The sequence below is a fragment of the Varanus komodoensis genome, unplaced genomic scaffold (genome assembly GCF_004798865.1).
Source record: "Varanus komodoensis strain SLA01 unplaced genomic scaffold, ASM479886v1 scaffold23, whole genome shotgun sequence".
Lineage (NCBI taxonomy): Eukaryota > Metazoa > Chordata > Lepidosauria > Squamata > Varanidae > Varanus > Varanus komodoensis.
This window is the reverse complement of record NW_025335627.1, coordinates 18,101,964-18,113,223: the sequence shown is the minus strand read 5'-3', so window position 1 is coordinate 18,113,223 and position 11,260 is coordinate 18,101,964.

Genomic DNA, 11,260 nt, shown 5'->3' with positions numbered 1-11,260 from the left:
ACTTGCACCCTTTTATCATCCTGAGACAGAAAACAATGGGATTAATTGAATGCCAGCCTTCTGAATTGGGCCAGAGATACTCAATCTGGCCACCCTGACATCTTGTATTCACAGCCTCAGGTGGCCTGTTTGGGGTTGTAATCGGTCTCTTCACCTGCATATCAGAGATGGCCTTGCTTGAAAGGGAAAATGCAGCATAATCTGCCAGAGTTAAAATGTTTGGATTGATTAATGAGCCTGTTATTCTGCAATCAGTACAAATTAGTAAAACTGGGCATGTGTGTAACCTTTGGCTTTCAGCCTTCAGCTGTTTAAAAGCAATAAGTGTTTGGTCTTGGCTCATCAGTGTTAATATGCCCTATGCAGAGTGCATGGATTTTGCTCTGCAACAGCAAGTTCTGCACAGTAGTAGTTCTTTCTTCCATCAAAACATTGCAAACGTACAGACTGGGTAATGCAGCCCACACCCTGACCCCAGCATCTGGTGCCCTTCAGCCGTGGTTTCAGACAATCTATTTATTTAGAAAATTTCTATGCCGCCCCATTCGCTGAAGCCTTGGGGTGGCTTACAAATAAATCAGTTAAAATACTATAAATTTAAAATATAAAACAAGTTAACAATATAAAATAAGTTGCCCTGGCCAAAGAATAAAATAAATAACTACTATTAACAGTTAAAATGACATTTGAATAAAAAGGTCTTAGCCTGGTGCCGAAAAACAAATAACAAATACTTCTCATTCACTCCAACCAGCATGTCCAGTGGCTGGAAATGCTGGGAGTTGTCGTCCAAAACATCTGGAGAGCATCAGATTGGGAAACAGAGCAAGTCAGAAGGGGGCATCCCAGGCCATCTAGTCTGACCTCTGGCACCAGTCGGCTCCACTCACGACATGCCCACCATGTGCATGTCCAGCCTATCTTTGAACACCCTCACTGATGGGGCCTCAACAACCTCCTGGGGAAGCCCATTCCACACCCTTGGGGTCCTGACTGTCAGGAAGTGCTTCCTGGCATCCAAATGGAACCTTGGTGCCATGAGCTTTGCTCCGTTGGAGCGCATTCTGCCTTCCTCTGCAGGGGAGAACCCATCTCCATGTGACATCCCCTCACATACCTGTATGTTGCCAATATATCCCCTCTGAGTCTCCTCTTCTCCAGGCTGAAGAGACCCAGTTCCCTATATAGTGTGCTGAGTTTCAGTGAAGGAAAACTGGCCTGGGTTCAAATGCCTGCAGAGATAATGGGAACAAAATAACGTACTTAGTTCAAGGATCCAAGAACATAAGAAGAGCCACATTGCATCAGGCCAAGGGTCCATCTGGTCTAGCATTCTGTCCATGCATGGGAAGCCTACAAGCAGGACACGTGTGCATTAGCATGCTTCAGCTCACATTCCCCTGCAACCGGTGTGCATGGGCATCCTGCCTCTGCTTCTAGGGGGTGCATATAACCATTAGGACTAGCCATTGGTAACCTTCTCTTCTCCTGAATTTGTTGCATCCTCTTTTAAAGCCAACCAGAGTGATGGTCATCATTACTACACCCTGTGGAAGTGGATCCCATAGTTTAATTAGGATCCATGGGAAGAAATCTTTCCATGTATCAGTCATGAATCTTGTAATAAATCAGTTTCATGCAATGCCCTGTGTTCTAGTATTACAAGAGGAAAACTGTCACCTGATCTATTTTCTCCACAACATGCACACTTCTAGATGCCTCTCCCCTTACTCCTCTCTTTGCTAAGCTGAACAACCCCAGCTGTTGCAACGTTTCTCCAGAGGGGATTGCTCCAAACCCTTCACAATTTTAGTTATCCTTGTTTTTCCAACTCTACAATATCCCTTTTTAGGTGCAGTGACCAGAATAGTGCACAGGATCCATGCAGGTGTTGAATCAGTGCTCCATCCCACTGGGAGATGGAGGGTAAGTAAGAGGAGGGTAAGGAAGCTGGAAAGAGGCCACTTCTTTTCTGTTACTTGCTTATCAGAATCCAACTTTCTACCCTTCGGTTCCTTTAAATGAAACCCGTAATTTCCATTTGCTGTATAGCCATATTTGCTACTGAAAACTACATGAAATGTAAGCAAAAGTGGGCAATTACAGCCATCCAGTTGTTGCTGGACTGCAACTCCCATCCCTCTCCCACTGACTACTGGTGAGGGCTGACAGTAATCATAGCCCAACAACATCTGGAGGGCTACAAGGGGTAGCCCACCCCCTCATGCAAGCTTCCATTTTTCCACCAGTCACTCCACATTTTTTCACACATTCTGTCCTTTTCTGCCCCTGGGGCATCTCCCCTCCCAGGTTCTCATTACTGCCTGTTTTTGTATTCCTTCAGGCAGTGAGATGGCCTTGTTATACATGTATTTATTACAGCTTTTAATCTGTAGACGTGCTGATCCTTTGTGTTCTAGATCAAGGATGGGCAGAAAGTAGAGCTGTGGGTACTTTGGTCATCAGCTCCCAGAAGCCCCTGCCATCATGGCCAATGCTCAGGAATGCTGGCAGTTGAGGTCTAGACCATCTGGAGAGGCACCTCCTTCCTACCCTTGTTCTAGGAAAGGCATAAAAGGTGGACAGAATGGCCTCTTGTTTCACATCAGGGATCATTCTATAACACGAGTTTCCCCAAGCTGGTGGCCTCCCAAAGTGTTTTGATCATGCTGGTTGAGGACAATGGGAGTTGTAGTTTAACATGCCCCAAGGGCACCAGGTTGCAGAAGGCTCCTATAGCTTGTCAGCCTTGATGTAAAAGTCTAGAGCAGGGGTCGGCAACCCACGGCTCTGGAGCCGCACATGGCTCTTGAACTCCTCTGCTGCGGCTCTGTCACTCAAAACACGCACTGGCACAGCCGCCAATCTGTGACCCGTGCCGATTTACTGAGCTTTTCATGATTTGCTGAGCTTTTCCCATTGGTAGGCCAACCATGGATATATCGAAGAAAAGAAATGCTTCTGAAGAAAACCGAACATTTAATGGTACGTTGGTAGATTCATTTGCTTTTACTGCTGACGAACTTATGGGTTTGCTGTTTAATGCATGCAACCCTTTAGCACTGACTTTGACTCTGCAGGAAGCTGTTCTCCTATTCAAAATATATGAAAGGAATCCTACTAGTTTATAATGTAAGATTAAAAATAACAGTTTTTAGTGACTGAACAAGAGCTGCAGCTAAATCATAATGAAGGTATAGATCTACTTCCTTGTTTTAAGAAGATTCTTATAAAAATTCCAGCAACATTATTACATTGGGAGAGGGATGTTTGTTCAGTATTGCACCAGACTATTATTTATATTTGTTGTATTGCAGAAACTCTACTTACTGTATGAAAGTATCAATTAGTCCTTTTTTTATTCAGGTTCACAGCTGACTGCACCCTCCAGTACATGTGATAAAAGGATGAGGGCACACAGAACCAGGCAACATTTTTGGTTTGCTGCAGGTTTGGCTTTTTATTTCATATATACGAGGAGGACTCAAATAGACATTGAGTATTTTATTTGAAAGTAACCTTCAACCCAGCATCTTTTTTTTGGAGTTCAAAATGTTTTTGTTGCATGCAGAAATAAAAATTTGTTTTCTCTGTAGCAGTTCATTGATTTCATAAATGCAACACACTATCGATTTTTTATACATAACATAAAGGTAAAAAATGATATATGTAGTGTTATTTTCATTTTAGATGTCAAAAGGATTTTGTGGCTCCCGGTGTTTTCTTTTCTGTGGGAAACGAGTCCAAATGGCTCTTTGAGTGTTAAAGGTGGCCGACCCCTGACCTAGAGAATGATCACTTGGGCAGTGCACATGGTCTATTTGCTTAAGCTCAACAGATAACAGGAAAGAGCCAAGGAATCTCATATTATGTAAGCCTTTTAGGGCTATTATGAAGAAACGCATCATATAATACATCAGCGGCCAGAAATTTGGAAACCTGACTAAAAGCCCTCAGTTTAAATAGTGCAAGAAATATTGTGCTCTCCTGTTCCTTAAGATAGATGTGGTTGCATTGTGACCTTTCATTGTCTTATTTGGAAGAAATTTGCTTATCATCAGCCTAATAATATCCTGCAGGGCTGAAGCACTCTCCAAGTTTCTGTGCAAAGAAAATTTGACCTGCTTGCTTTGACTTTTGTTTTATTTTTCTGCATTTTGCTGCAAAATCTCTGAGTATTTTTTAAAAATAGTGAAAACGTCCTTCCAAAAACATGCTGAGTTTAGATACAGGAAAGAGCAGGTGCAAGGCATATGCTTCAGCAGGTTTTGGTGGTGTGTGTGTTTTTTTCTACTAGTAAACACTTTCTTGAGTACCAACTTGGGAAAAATAAAAAGACCTATTCCAGCAATCAGTTAAAGTGCCCTGTTGCATAAGCTTCATGGATTGTTCTAAGAGAAAAGCAATAAACACATGGCTTTAATGAAATAATTTCCATCCCAAAGATTGGGGGTGGGGGGACCCTTCACCAGACATCAATGACTTCTGAGTAACTTAGAAAAATAGAAAGAACCAGCAGTTAAGTATCTTTTTTTCTTAGACCTTCTTTAAGGGTGCTGGTGCTACCAAACGACCCCCTGCCCCAACCAAAGGGGGGGAAATATGGGCAAGTTCATACAACATAGTGATTCACAAATGTCAAAAGAAGGGGGTTTTTTTCCATCAACCTATCTAGCAAATCTAGTGTAGGGGGTGGGTTGGACAGGGAAATATATGCAGTTTTTATGACTCTTCATTTCCTTGTCCCCAAAACATTTGCTAGATAGGTTGAAATGAAAGGCCACAAGAAAGTAATTAGGAGAAGTGGCAGGGCGGGGGAACTACCTGGAGTCCCTTTCCAGGGTATCTAGTGTCTTGGGGAAGTGTGAAAAGGGAGGGATATGCCTGCCACCCCCTTTCAAGAAAAAACCCTCTTCAGCTTGGTTTTCAAGTGACACCTGTTAAGTCTGCACAAAACAACCTGCATGTAGCCTTGTTTGGTCAATGTCCAAGACTGTTGCCTGCTGTACTTTGACAGCAGATGCAAGGACTCCAGCCAGGCAAAGGTCCACCTTTGGTCCTCCACTCATGTGTCCCTGCAAAGGACTGGAACAGAAACGATGAACAAATTTACACAGGTTAGTGCCACCCCACCCCAATTGCTTTTAGAAAGGGTGATGAACTTGTGGTGGTGGTGCCAAAGAACCACTTGGACACTGGTGGAGCAGCTGTCGCTGGGGGTGGCTCTAAAGCAGCCAGGGCTCTTTGCTGTTCTTGCTGAGCAGTTTGAAACAGGGTTGGACAACATGCAAACCACATTGCGGGTACAGTGACCCCAGCTACAATCCATGGCAGGGTTCACATGATGCTTTAATTCATACCGTGGCATCAACCGAGGCCCCATCATGTGCCAACACTGGTAGTGGGACATGCCAGAGGCAGCAGCCCCCAAACCCCTCTTGGTTTTCACACTGTCCTCTTGCAGCTATTCCAGGCACTCTGCCAGAGCACCAATATTTTCTTCCCTGCTGCAATGGTGCACCACTAACTGCAACCCACACAATTCCCAAATGCCACTTAGGGTCAACTGGCAGAGATTTGCCAGAACTGCATGGCAGCAACCCTGGAGCAGGGGGAGAGGTGATCCCGCTGCTACCCTGAGTGGCCTCTTCTAAAGCCCTGCTTTCTGCTCCCAACCTGCTGACCGTTGCTGCAGGGGGCAGCAGAGATCCCTGTGCCCCCCCCCCCCCGCTGTGCTGAATGACAGAGGGAGCTCAGCAGCGGGAGTGCAGCGGGAGGGGGAAGCCTCTGACAGCCATCCCTGCCTGCTGGTTGGGCACTTTGGGGATGGTGATCAGCAGCAGGCATGACACTAGCAAGGGCAGCAAGGGGAGTCTGCTGTGACCGCCAAGCAGCTCTCATATGGCTGGGGTTAACTCCCATTTGAGTTCAGATGACATGACCACCCATCAGGGGTCATAGCCCCAACTACAAGCCATGAATTTTCAGGGTGGCTTATGAGCCCTAAAAAATTAACCCTGGCAAACCAGTGCCTAGTTCTCATGGCACAACAAGACACCCAGTGGGATGTAGCAGTTAAGAGTGTAGGACTGGGACTCAGGAGACCTGGGTTCTAGTCCCTGCTCAGTCATTAAGCCATCTGGGTGACTTTGGTCCAGTCACAGACTCTCAGCCCAACCTACCTCACTGGGTTGTTGTTGTAGGGATATAATTGAGAGCTGGAAGAAAATCATGTAAGCTGCTTTGAGTTTTTCAGCAAAAAAAAAAAAAGGTGAGATAAAGCTAATAAATAAAGAAATATACAACCCCCTCTCCCAGCTTGCTAATTGCTGTAAACCACCCAGGGACTTTCAGCAATTGGGCATATAGACCAGGCTGACAGAAACTGGGGTGCAAATCACCTGGAGGACACATGGTTGGGAATGGTGCTTTAGGGTGCTTTATGCCAACTTTTTATTTTATTTGTATGTATCATAAAAACACAGTGGACCATACACCATCCTGGAAAGGGTCACTGACATAAGCCTGAGCCAAAGAGTAGAAGACATATAAGCAGGGTGCAAGATTCTTGCCTGTCCAGGGATTTGGGCCAGCCAGGGAAAGGAGGGTTGCTGAGGTGAATGACAGGCTCAGGGTGTGGTGCCAGAAGGAATGCTCTGGGTTCCTTGTCGTCAGCACCCAGTTTCTTGAGAATGGACTTTCTGGCGAGGGACGGGTTGCACCTCACGGGTTGCACTGTTGGAAGGACTCCTATGAAGAGGGGGCCAGTGTTATGGAACATGGGAGGAAGGAGGAGGGATCTGTGGGAAGGAGCTGAGATGCATGTACACCAATGCTAGGAACATAGGTAAGAAGCAGGAAGAGCTTGAGGCTCTCCTGGGAATAGGAGGGTATGACCTGGTGGGGATCATGGACATTTGGTGAGATGAAAGGCAAGCCTGGAATGTAAACATCAAGGGGTATTACCTGTTTAGAAAGGACAGGAAGGGAAGGAGGGGAGGGGGTGTAGCTCTATATGTCAGGGAAGGAGTAGGATGCAATGAACTAGAATGTGGCGCACCTGGGGATCTGGTAGAGACAATCTGGGTGAAGGAGTTTTGACAGGGGAAGGGACCTGACAGTAGGGGTATGTTAATCGCCCTCCAGGTCAGCTTGAGACCCTGGACAATGTCCTGACAGACCAGATTTGAAGGATATCTCAGGGGAGGGACACAATAATTATGGGAGATTTCACTCTCCCAGATATTAGTTGGGAGACTCATTCAGCAGCAACAGCCAGGCCACATTACTTCCTGGACACTATAGAGGGAGGGATTTTCATGCAGAGGGTCTGGGAGGCGATAAGAGGGGAAAATATCCTTGACCTGTTCTTGACCAATAGGGAGAAGCTGATAGATGGGGTGCTGATTAGGGAAGCTCTGCATGCAAGTCATCAGGGGAATGGGGATGTGCAGCAGGTTGAGTACTAGAAGCTGGGACTTCACAAGGGCCCACTTTGGTCAACTGAAGGCCAGACTGGGGCAAGTCTCCTGGGAGAGGGTACTGGAAGACAAGCGAGTTGAGGAGGGGTGGATGCCACTCAAAAGGGAGGTTTTGGAGGCACAAGCCTTGACGATACCTCTAGTTAGTAAGGTGGGGAGGCAGAGGACAGCACCACTGTGGATGCAAAAGGAGGTGGTAAGAGGCATTAGACCTAAGAGGAACCTCTGTAGGAAATGGACACTGGGGTAAGTAGACAAAAAGGTATATTGTGAGGAGGAGGCCCATTACAGAAGGATTCTTCGCAAGACTAAGGTTAATTATGAGCTGAGACTTGCAAAGAACATCAGGAGCAACAAAAGGGGCTTCTATCAACATGTACAGTAGTCCCCTGGAATTCGCTGGGGTTACATTCCTACAGCACCCATGAATTGTGAAAAACCATGAATTCAGTGCTGGCGATGGGCGGTGGCCCCCAAGACGGTGCGGGCGGGAGGCATGGGCTGGGCCAGTGGGGTGGGCTCGCACACATGGCAGGGCAGGGGCAGGGGCATGCCGAGATCGTTTTCTCAGAGCAAATCCAAACCGATCTTTGGACTCGCTTGGAGAAAACAATCTCCTTGCAAGTAAGCCACCGCATGGCGAGGCACCAGCTTACTCGCAAGGAGATCAGCTTGGACTCACTTGGAGAAAATGATCTCCTTGCGAGCAAGCCGCCACACAGAAAATTCCACGAAAGACTGAGGCTGCAAATGCTGAACTGCAACTTCATGGGTGTATACAGTAAGTAGCCAGAGGAGAGGGAGACAGGTAGTGGGACCACTTAATTTGGATGCCAGGAAGTACTTTCTGATGGTTAGGACCCCAAGGGTATGGAATGGGCTTCCACGGGAGGTGACTGAAGCCCCATTGGTGAAGGTGTTCAAGGATAGGCTGTACATGTCATGAGTGGAGCCAGGGGTCAGACTAGATGGCCCGGGTGGACCCTTCTGACTCATTCTGTTTCTATGTTTCTAAGATCATTTTTCCATACATCTGGAACAGATCTATGAGAACAGATTCCTTTCCTGCTCCTTCTCTATTACAGCTGACTGCAGATGTTGAGCAATAATAATAATAACAATAATGGCAATAATAATAGCTCAAAGAAAAGGCCAGCTAAACGGCAGTTTCTCCTGGCTTTCTAAAACCATGCCAGAGAACTATTGCAGTGTGTTTCTGATTGTGGAGCACTGCCACGTGAGTCAAGGGAGTTGAATCCCCTTCACCAGCTCTCTGCAGTAAACTTGGGGTGTGTGTGTTTCTCACTCATGAATTCCTGCTGCTCAAGGGCCATTTCCAGCCCACCCACAGTTACAAAAACTTGAAGAGAATTGTGTATATCTCAACTTTTCCAGTATCCATATTTTGCTGGTTTATTTCCAAGTTTTTGGAAATAAACCAGCAAAATATGGATACTGGAAATTTACGAGGTGTAATTTACAAATGGGCAAATACAGGGCTGTCTTGCCTAATTTTTGAAGTCCATGCACAACTGTCCTTAAGGACAGTAGTATATTTTGCTGCACATAAAATATGGAGGAGTACGTAACAGTCAAATTTCATGTAAAAAGCCTATAATACTTTCTCTGCTTTTTATTTTGGTTTTGGTTTAATTGTTGAATCTCACAATTAAAAATAATTAAAACAGGAAAATGGAGGTGTAAGCCAACTGAATCACATGTGTTTAAACTCAGAATTGCCCCACTTGGATGGAAGGAACTACCTCACTTGCATGTAAGAACACCCAGATTAGTGCGTGAGTTCCTGACCCAACAACAACCCAGGCTTCTCTTCCTGGGTTGTTTGTGCTTAACAGCGCATAGTCAAACCATAGTGCTAGCTTCATATTTAGAGACAACCCATGATTCAAGAACAACTCATTTTCATTCCCTGCTCTGGGTTGTTGTTTCATGTGAACCAAGGAAGTCAAGGGAGCCGAATCCCCTTCAAGGAGCAAGGAGCCTGATCTAGCAAAAGGTAGGAATGAGTGGAAAGAGATGCCTGTACAGAATGACCTAATACAAACCAGGCTCCTACTAATTTGCAAGCACAGGGCTAGAAATTAAAGCCTGCAATTCGAGCATGTTACATATCAATATGCAAGATATTGAGGAATTAGAGGCTATTGTAGCAAAAATCTACTCATTTTACCAATAAGAAACAATGAAGGGGTTAAGGGTTTTTTTTTAAGCAAACTGGCCTCTCCTCTTCATTGGAAGCAGGCACAATTGATCAATCAAAGTATCCAAGCCTCTGCCAGCCCCCACAAAATGGCAGCTGACCATTGATTATGGGGTGCATGGGGCCCCATCACATAGGATGGCCATGTAGGAATTGCAAAAAAGAGGGGAAATGCAGGCATCTCTGCAAAGAGGACAGTCATTGGTATAGCATTTTCATATGTTGGTTTATAGGAAGTGATGTAAATTTAGAATCACTATTATAATCTAAATAGATATACAGTGGATCTTACCATACTGATGGGGTGGGGGGAGGAAGTGGACTGTGACCAGGTGACCCATGTGCCCACCTTAACCAATGTGGTCTTTCAGTGCTAACTGCAGATGGGCAACATTCCTTAGGGTTCTTTGTCTTTAAAGTGGGCTGGTTGTCCTGTGGCCACCAAGTTGTCTCCAGCTTATGGAGACCCTATGAATGAGTGCCCCCAAAAATGCCCTGTCCTTGACAGCCCTGCTGAGCTCTTCTGAGTTCAAGGCTGTGGCTTTTTCTAGGGAATTGATCCATCTCATAGCTGGTCTTCCTTTTCTTCTTCTGCCTCTGACTTTCCCTAGCATGAGCGTCTTTCCCAATGAGTCTTGCCTTCTAATGATATGCATTGGAGAGGGCAGCCCTTCAAAAAGAGAAAACAACAGTCTTGTGGCACCTTAAAGATTATATAAGATTATATAAAGATTAATATATCCCTGTGTAAGTTTTCATGGACACAGATCATTTCATCAGATACAGGAAGGCCAGTCTTTCTATCCGTGCAGGGAAAGGCTGGGGAAGAATGTTGTTAGATGATGATGATGATGATGATGATGATGATTATAACATTTCCTTGCCGCCCCTTGCCGAAGCCTCGGGGCGGCTTACAGCACAATAAAATACATTGAAATACAATAGAACGTAATCAATTACCATTAAATACAAAAATACAAAAAATACACTGAGTTTCAAACATAATAATATAAAATTAAAAATAACAGTATAAAATAAGTAAATAGATGGAATTAAAATGCAAGAAATATAGACTGTGGTCATCTTAACATCTCGAGATGTTGTTGGGTTGTCTTCACACACTGGCTCATCTTCTCAGGTGCCGCAATGCTGCAGCGCACTCTGCAAGGGCAAACTATCCACTCTTGATACAAATAATGTATTTCAGACACCGCAAGCAGTGGGAGAACACCTTAATCTCCATGGTCACTGTAGGCCAGTTCCTACAATCACTGTGGTCTCCTAAGGTTATTTAAGCCACAGTGGGTTGCAGCACATCTCAATCACCAAACTGAATATGCAGGGCACAGCAGGCAGGCCCCACAGATTCTCATGTTCTGTGACTCCAGGTGGCAGGGCTTGAATAACCCTTGGAGAAGTCTGGGACAACTCCTGGGTTGCATGAGGATTGCTTAACCCTTGAATACTCCCTGCTGGCTGGGTTTGGATGGCACAGAAATGTATGGCAGCCCCCATGGACTCTTTATTACTTCCTGGGATATGCATGATCAGCATGGCC